The sequence below is a fragment of the Trachymyrmex septentrionalis genome, unplaced genomic scaffold (genome assembly GCF_001594115.1).
Source record: "Trachymyrmex septentrionalis isolate Tsep2-gDNA-1 unplaced genomic scaffold, Tsep1.0 scaffold205, whole genome shotgun sequence".
NCBI lineage: Eukaryota > Metazoa > Arthropoda > Insecta > Hymenoptera > Formicidae > Trachymyrmex > Trachymyrmex septentrionalis.
In genome coordinates this window covers 3,645-11,468 of record NW_017305234.1, presented here as the reverse complement: position 1 = coordinate 11,468, position 7,824 = coordinate 3,645, and the positions used below count along the sequence as shown (strand labels likewise).

General features: G+C 36.8%; 1 pseudogene; it reads left to right on the top strand.

Annotated features, from left to right (window-relative positions):
- Positions 1-6,532: 6,532 nt before the first annotated feature.
- On the top strand, positions 6,533-7,072 carry LOC108747937 (annotated as a pseudogene).
- Positions 7,073-7,824: the final 752 nt, after the last annotated feature.

Below are 7,824 nucleotides of genomic sequence, written 5' to 3'. Positions count from 1 at the left end.
TCGGCGTTGCTCACGACGTGACCGCTCGCTTAAACGGAACGCAACGCACTGAGAGAGGAGAGGAGACGGGCCGACAGAATCGAAAGTCATACTTTGTTTATAATCGGTAGATACGCTTTGTGAAAACCTTCGGTGTCTGTTTGTAGATTCAGATTATTTTTTTGCTTTTTAATATGCAACATTTCCGAGATCAACCGCTTTCTGTAAGAAGGTTCTTCATCCAGGATTTGAACATTGTTCCATTGAAAATCATGATCATGAAGAAGCCTATGTTCGGTAATGACAGAGTGAGCAGAAGTTTTGTATCTAATATGGTTACGGTGTTCCGCAATTCTAATTTTTAATTGTCTGCCCGTCTGCCAGACAATCATTACATAAAATTTTATAGACGACATTATTTTTCGATGTACGAGGACAAGTGTCCTTTTGGACTCTAATGTACTTGCTCATTTTGTTGGGGCTGTGGAAGGCTACCCTGATATCGCTTTTATTTTTGCGCAATGTTCTGAATTTCTCTGTGTGAGGCGGAGTGAAGGGAACCGTAAGCCAAGAGGTAGACTCCTTAGTAACATCACTATCGGTTACAACGTTATGTACATTGTGTTTCTTTTTAATCAAATTTTTTATTCTTTAGTTGATAGAGTCAAAAATAAAATCAAGTGGGTAGTCATTTAGGAGTAAGATATTAATGATGAAAGTCAAATTTTTGGTGTGAAATATATTGTCAGATAATAAAAAGGCTCTATCGACTAACGAAAAGATGGTGCCTTTTTTCTGCGTCAAAGGATGATTAGAATGAAAGTTCAGGAATCTACCTGAAAACGTTGGCTTACGGTACCAGTCTAAATTACACCGATTTTCATTGATAGACACGGTAATGTTCAGGAAATTTATCGTATTTCCGCCTCTTTCTATGGTGAACTGCAAGCGTGGATGGAATGAATTGAATTGTTTTAGTAGCCCGTCGATTTGCGAGGGATGTACCACAGTGCATATGTCGTCAACGTATCTATAATAAAATAAGGTGTCATAATTCGACGACATCAAGGACACCGTCTCCAACCTCCTCATCACTAAGTCCGCTATTATCGGTGATATTGGAGAGCCCATGGGAGTGCCAAAGCATTGCTTGTAAATCACATTGTCGAAGGAAAAGAACGTAGAGTCTAAGACAAACTGTATTGCTCCCAAGAACTCTTTCTTGGGTACGGAGCAATTGCTGGCAATAACATGTCAATGTTCGTTCACACAGTCAATCGCTACATCCGTTGGCACGTTCGTGAACAAAGAGGTGACATCCAAAGATATTAGTTCGTGTGCCCTAGTGAAATGCACACTCCTTAATTTCTCGACTAATTCGAAACTATTTCTAACGTTACTGTTGGCCTTCAAAATGGTCTTGAATAATTTATTATATAAGAACGTAGCCAACGAATACAGCGGACTGCCCACCGATGACACGATAATTCTAAAAGGGCAACGAAGCTTGTGTATCTTTGGCAGTCCATAAGCCCTCGGAAGAGACCCGTTACTACAGTAATGCTCTATATTCGGAGTCCTTGATATGACCTCCCGTTTTCCATTTTGTGAGCATAGACCTTAAAGCTGTCGTAAGTTCTCCCTACCAAAGGGTTGCTCCGTACCCAAGAAAGAGTTCTTGGGAGCAATACAGTTTGTCTTAGACTCTACGTTCTTTTCCTTCGACAATGTGATTTACAAGCAATGCTTTGGCACTCCCATGGGCTCTCCAATATCACCGATAATAGCGGACTTAGTGATGAGGAGGTTGGAGACGGTGTCCTTGATGTCGTCGAATTATGACACCTTATTTTATTATAGATACGTTGACGACATATGCACTGTGGTACATCCCTCGCAAATCGACGGGCTACTAAAACAATTCAATTCATTCCATCCACGCTTGCAGTTCACCATAGAAAGAGGCGGAAATACGATAAATTTCCTGAACATTACCGTGTCTATCAATGAAAATCGGTGTAATTTAGACTGGTACCGTAAGCCAACGTTTTCAGGTAGATTCCTGAACTTTCATTCTAATCATCCTTTGACGCAGAAAAAAGGCACCATCTTTTCGTTAGTCGATAGAGCCTTTTTATTATCTGACAATATATTTCACACCAAAAATTTGACTTTCATCATTAATATCTTACTCCTAAATGACTACCCACTTGATTTTATTTTTGACTCTATCAACTAAAGAATAAAAAATTTGATTAAAAAGAAACACAATGTACATAACGTTGTAACCGATAGTGATGTTACTAAGGAGTCTACCTCTTGGCTTACGGTTCCCTTCACTCCGCCTCACACAGAGAAATTCAGAACATTGCGCAAAAATAAAAGCGATATCAGGGTAGCCTTCCACAGCCCCAACAAAATGAGCAAGTACATTAGAGTCCAAAAGGACACTTGTCCTCGTACATCGAAAAATAATGTCGTCTATAAAATTTTATGTAATGATTGTCTGGCAGACGGGCAGACAATTAAAAATTAGAATTGCGGAACACCGTAACCATATTAGATACAAAACTTCTGCTCACTCTGTCATTACCGAACATAGGCTTCTTCATGATCATGATTTTCAATGGAACAATGTTCAAATCCTGGATGAAGAACCTTCTTACAGAAAGCGGTTGATCTCGGAAATGTTGCATATTAAAAAGCAAAAAAATAATCTGAATCTACAAACAGACACCGAAGGTTTTCACAAAGCGTATCTACCGATTATAAACAAAGTATGACTTTCGATTCTGTCGGCCCGTCTCCTCTCCTCTCTCAGTGCGTTGCGTTCCGTTTAAGCGAGCGGTCACGTCGTGAGCAACGCCGACATGTCCGGCTCCGGTGTGTGCAGTCTTGCAGGCGTGTTACGGTTTACACCTATTTCACTTTTGCATGTGCGGCGGATCATATTGATTTGTTCAAATTTGCTGGTGAGTGTGCGATTTTATCGTGATTGCGGCGGTTCTAATTATTAAAGTCTGTTTTTTCTTACAAGTTCTTTTTCGGTCTTGTCTAGCGATCTGGCTTTGATACTGGACATCTTGACTGATCCATCCGAATTTTACTTTTTTACGTTTTATGTTGATTGCGACATGAATTATTTTTTTATTTATTGTTTTATTTTATCACACTTTACATCTGAAGAGGGCTCAATTCTGTAGCCGAAACTTGTTATGTTTTTCTATACATTTATACATTTATATGTGCCGCTCCGTATCGGTTCATGTATCTTCGCCTAATATTTTTAATTAATTAAATGTTTTATAACCTAATGACTCTTCTTTCACCGTTCATTTTGTTTGTTTATTTATGATATATTTTAGAATAAAGAAACAAAAATTGTATTATTTTTTTTATTATAAAAAAAATGAATATTGCCTTTTATTATACCATTATTAAATTAACTTTTTGGTTGTCATTTATTTAAATATAACCTCTCCTTATATTCACTAGCTCTCCCGCGGTTGCACTTTGCCCTCTCCCCGGTCACTTGGATTAAATTCCATAACCGAAAGTCAGGGCATACGGCCGTACTGGCACATCTAGCATTAAAGTGCGCTCTCCCGGTACACTGACCCAGTTTGGGCCCTTTAAATTAAAAGTATATCCGACGGACACTTGTGTGTCCGTTTAGCGGAGCACGAGCAAAGGTTTCCACTTCGTCTTTCGTTTAACCCCCGATTCGTTAGGAGCCTCAGGACGAAGCAAAATGCCTCCCAATTTGCGTCGGTCCTTCTCCACAGGCTCCCTTGCGGTCCCGAGCCTAGACACGACTAAATCGGTCTAATAATTCGATTCCTGCTGCGTTCACTTCCTCAGCTTCATGCTTGGACGTAACAGATAAAATAAGGGATACGAGCTTATCGTACAACGGATTCTACTAACCTACCAGTGTATTAAAAGACCGCATTTTCAAATTTTCAAAAAACATAGCGATAGGAGATTCATATTGAATTGTGTTTCGTAGATTTAGAACTTAGGACAGAAAGTTCTAGAATAAACCATAAAAGAAAATATATGTTTACTCTCGATGTCACAGTTAAAAAATCAATTTTTTTGAAAAAACCGATAGCGATAGAAGATTCATACTGCAGAACTATGTTTCATAGGACTAGAAAAACGCAGAACAAAAAGTTCTCCATTGGAACAAGAAAGGAAGCGTATGTTTACTCTTGATGGCAGCTGCAAAAAATACATTTTTTTTTTCGATTTTTGAAAGAACCGATAGCAATAGGAGATTCATATCGCAGAACTGTGTTTCGTAGGACTAGAATAACTCAGAATAAAAAGTTTTCGACTGGAACACGAAAGGAAGTGTACGTTTATTCTTGATGGTGGATGGAAAAAATAGATTTTTTTCGATTTTTGGAAGAGCCAGTAGCGACGTATGATTCATAATGCAGAACTATGATTTGCGAGAATAACTGAGAACAAAAAGTTTTCGACTGGAACACGAAAGGAAGTGTACGTTTTCTCTTGTTGCTATAGTTAATGGGATCAATTTTTTCAATTTTTGGAAGAACTAACGGTGATAGATTCACACTGTAGAATTATCTTTCATAGGATTAGAACAACTGAAAATATAAAATTCTATGTTGTAATAAAGATAATGTTCCTTTACTTTTGGTCGGAGCGTTTGTTTGTTGAAAAATGTTTTTTTTTTTTCTCGATTTCCGTTTGATTTACGGAATTGTCCTTCCGGAACAATGTTTGGAACAATTAGAATAATCTATAGAGATAATGAATTGTTGAATTATTAAAAAAAGGAATGCCGGATAAGAAAATATTTTTTTTGTTTTCTGCTATTTCCGTTCGTCATATGGAATTATTCTTATGGAACAATGTTTAAAACAACTAGAACAATCTGTAGCGAGAAGAAATTGTTTGATTTTTGAAAAAAGGGAGACAAAAAAATCGTTTTTTCCATTTTATTGGAGAACTATTTGGAATAAGATAATATGGCTTTGGAACAATATAGAACAAACTTAGAACAATCTAGAATAATTGTCAAAATTTTAATTTTCAAAGAAAGGGGGGCTAACTTCACACACTTCACAACTTCGATCACGCGAAGCACACGTTGCCTAGAGATTGCACATTAACCACAGCTCTCTTTATTTTAATTTCTCAGGAGTTCGATGTAACATTCCGCATGCAGAGGATTGTACTTGTTTATGTTTATTGTTAAATTTAGTACATATACGCGACAGCGTCCATTCGCTCTTATCGCGCTCTTGGAATTCTTCTAGCGATGTCAGGATAGGCTCGACGTCGTGCAACGCGTACCACTCATATAAATCGGATGAACAGAAGAGTTCATAATTTCTCGTATTCACACTTTTATTTGCACGTTTATTACTCGATACAAATTCACCATTAAACATTGTGTTTATCTTAATATTATCATGTCTCTGAATAACATTTTGCACGTGCTCAAGCACTATCTCTCTCGCATCTTCGAGGAATTAACGAGGTTCAATGTGTTCAGAATTTATCACAGCACCGGTCAATATGCGGCTTTCGAACGTCGTATCAATCTCGCACCTTCGAAGTCCCACGATTTATCCAGCACCCACACTTTCCACGCACCGTGTCTTTCAAATTTTCGAGTCGCGCGATACGAGCGATCAACGATTGTTTAACTCCAATCGATTATCGCGGACGTTTAGCGACTTTGTTCCTCCAGCGATTCGATGAAATTATCGCAGTGCTGTTCCTACGCAAGAAATTCTTTTCACATATTCAATTGCGCTATGTGATCACGCCTCCGCTTAATCCATATTGGCACTTTGATCTGTTGCTCGAATGCTGGCAAAATGAGTTCCCAGAGAAGAAAATCTTTTCGTTTTACATAATATGGAAAGATGTATCATTTGGTTTGCTGCACGTTTTAATATGTTTGAACATGTTTCAACAAGTTTTAGCGTGTTTCCGAAGGGGTGATTTTTTATCGCAGTCGTAAAGATAGGTCAAAGAAAAAATATTTTGAAAAGAGAATGGGAACAAAGACTTTACTGTTCGCTCAAAGATAAAAATAAGATCTGAAATCGTCAAAGTGCATTCTTGTGATATGTGTCATTGTGTAATTTAACAAAGATTTGATGGTAGTTACACTGAAAAATAAACTCACATATTTCTAATAATAAATAAAATTTCACATTGAATATACTACACCGAAATTCATTTTTGAAAAGAGAATAAGAACAGACAGACTTTATTGTGATTAGCACCGATCCCTTAAATAAAAAAGATTCGATATCGTTAGAGTGCATTCTTACGATATGTGTCGATTTGGTATCCTTCGACCACGTCGCAATTGTTCTGCAAAGTATAATGTATATAAAAAAATCCCCTCCATTTTAGGGTATGTAAAAAAAAATATGGAAGAGAACACTGTTTAAAAGAAGAGCTCCGGGCAACGTTATCGCATCAGTCGTTCAGAGAGCTTCAACAGAGTTCAAACAGCTATTGCTAATTATAAGTTCTCTGAAAGAATAAAATATCTCAAACCATGAACTATTACATTCCAATTCCACAGGATGAGGCGTACAAGAGACAGTAAGTAAAGTTTATTTAATTTTATAAAATATTTGCTTATACGTACTATACGTTATGTATTTTTGTAAAATCTATTTACATGTTTTCTTTTTTCTACAGCGCATTTTCTCAAACATCGTCTAGTATATCTTCGAAATCTCGCTACATGCCTCGTATCTTGAGAAAATATGCATCGACTCCGTACAAATTCCTGGACATTGGGATATCTCATGTGCAAATTGCGATTGACGATAATCAAGGCAACTGCATGTTCATACCTCATGCTATGTAGAAAGCATTTATCGAGCGGCGTGCAAATATCGGGCGATTAATACAGTCAACAGTTCTATTATAATCATCGAGAGAGATTCAAGATCTAAATGTGGAACTTGTTAAAATATATGATACGAATAACGGGAAATTAACATTAAATAGCACGTGTTTATATATGAAACCAACAACTGTGTTTTTCTTATTTAAACTTGAGCAATGTGTTGAGCATGTATTCTACTGAGTCAATATACGATGTTAGAAATTCGAATATTTTGTGTCATTTTTAAGACAAAATTGTATAACTAATAAAAGCGATGCTGCAAACATTTTGTACAAAATTTATGATAAAAATTCTATTACAGAATGAACTAATATGGTTTAAATTATATTGTACATAAAGCATTACATGATGAATAAATGTATATTAAAAAATATATTCTTTTCTTCTAAAATTATTTTATCCCTAGTATCTTCACCACTTCTTCTTCTTCATATCTTCGTAGTAATATTGAATTAGTCAATAAGAAAGCGCACTTGATCATTTTTGTATTATAATACATTGCTAAAAAAAATATTATAATTAATGTTACAAGATTATATTATTAAAATTTATAAAAATATTATCATAATTAGTTACTAAGTCGTATTATTAAAAATTCACAAAATATTTATAATATTTATTTAATTAATCGCGTGCAAGAAGAAAAGACAACGTGGAAGAGAGCGCAACGGAAAGAAGAGACAGCGCAAATAACAAGTATAGGACTGCAACGGGTGGAAGAGAGAGAACTGCATCCTATAATGTGTAGGAGAGAGAAGACAATAGGTTAAAGAAAGAACGCAACAGATGAGAGAAAGAAGGAACAAACTCTTCTCCCTCTACCCTGTGCACGCTTCGCCTTCCCAATGTCTGTAAAGCACTTCCCCCTCCTTGACTCTCATCGCACGTACGCACGCACGCACGCACGCACGCACGCACGCCCGCCCGCACGC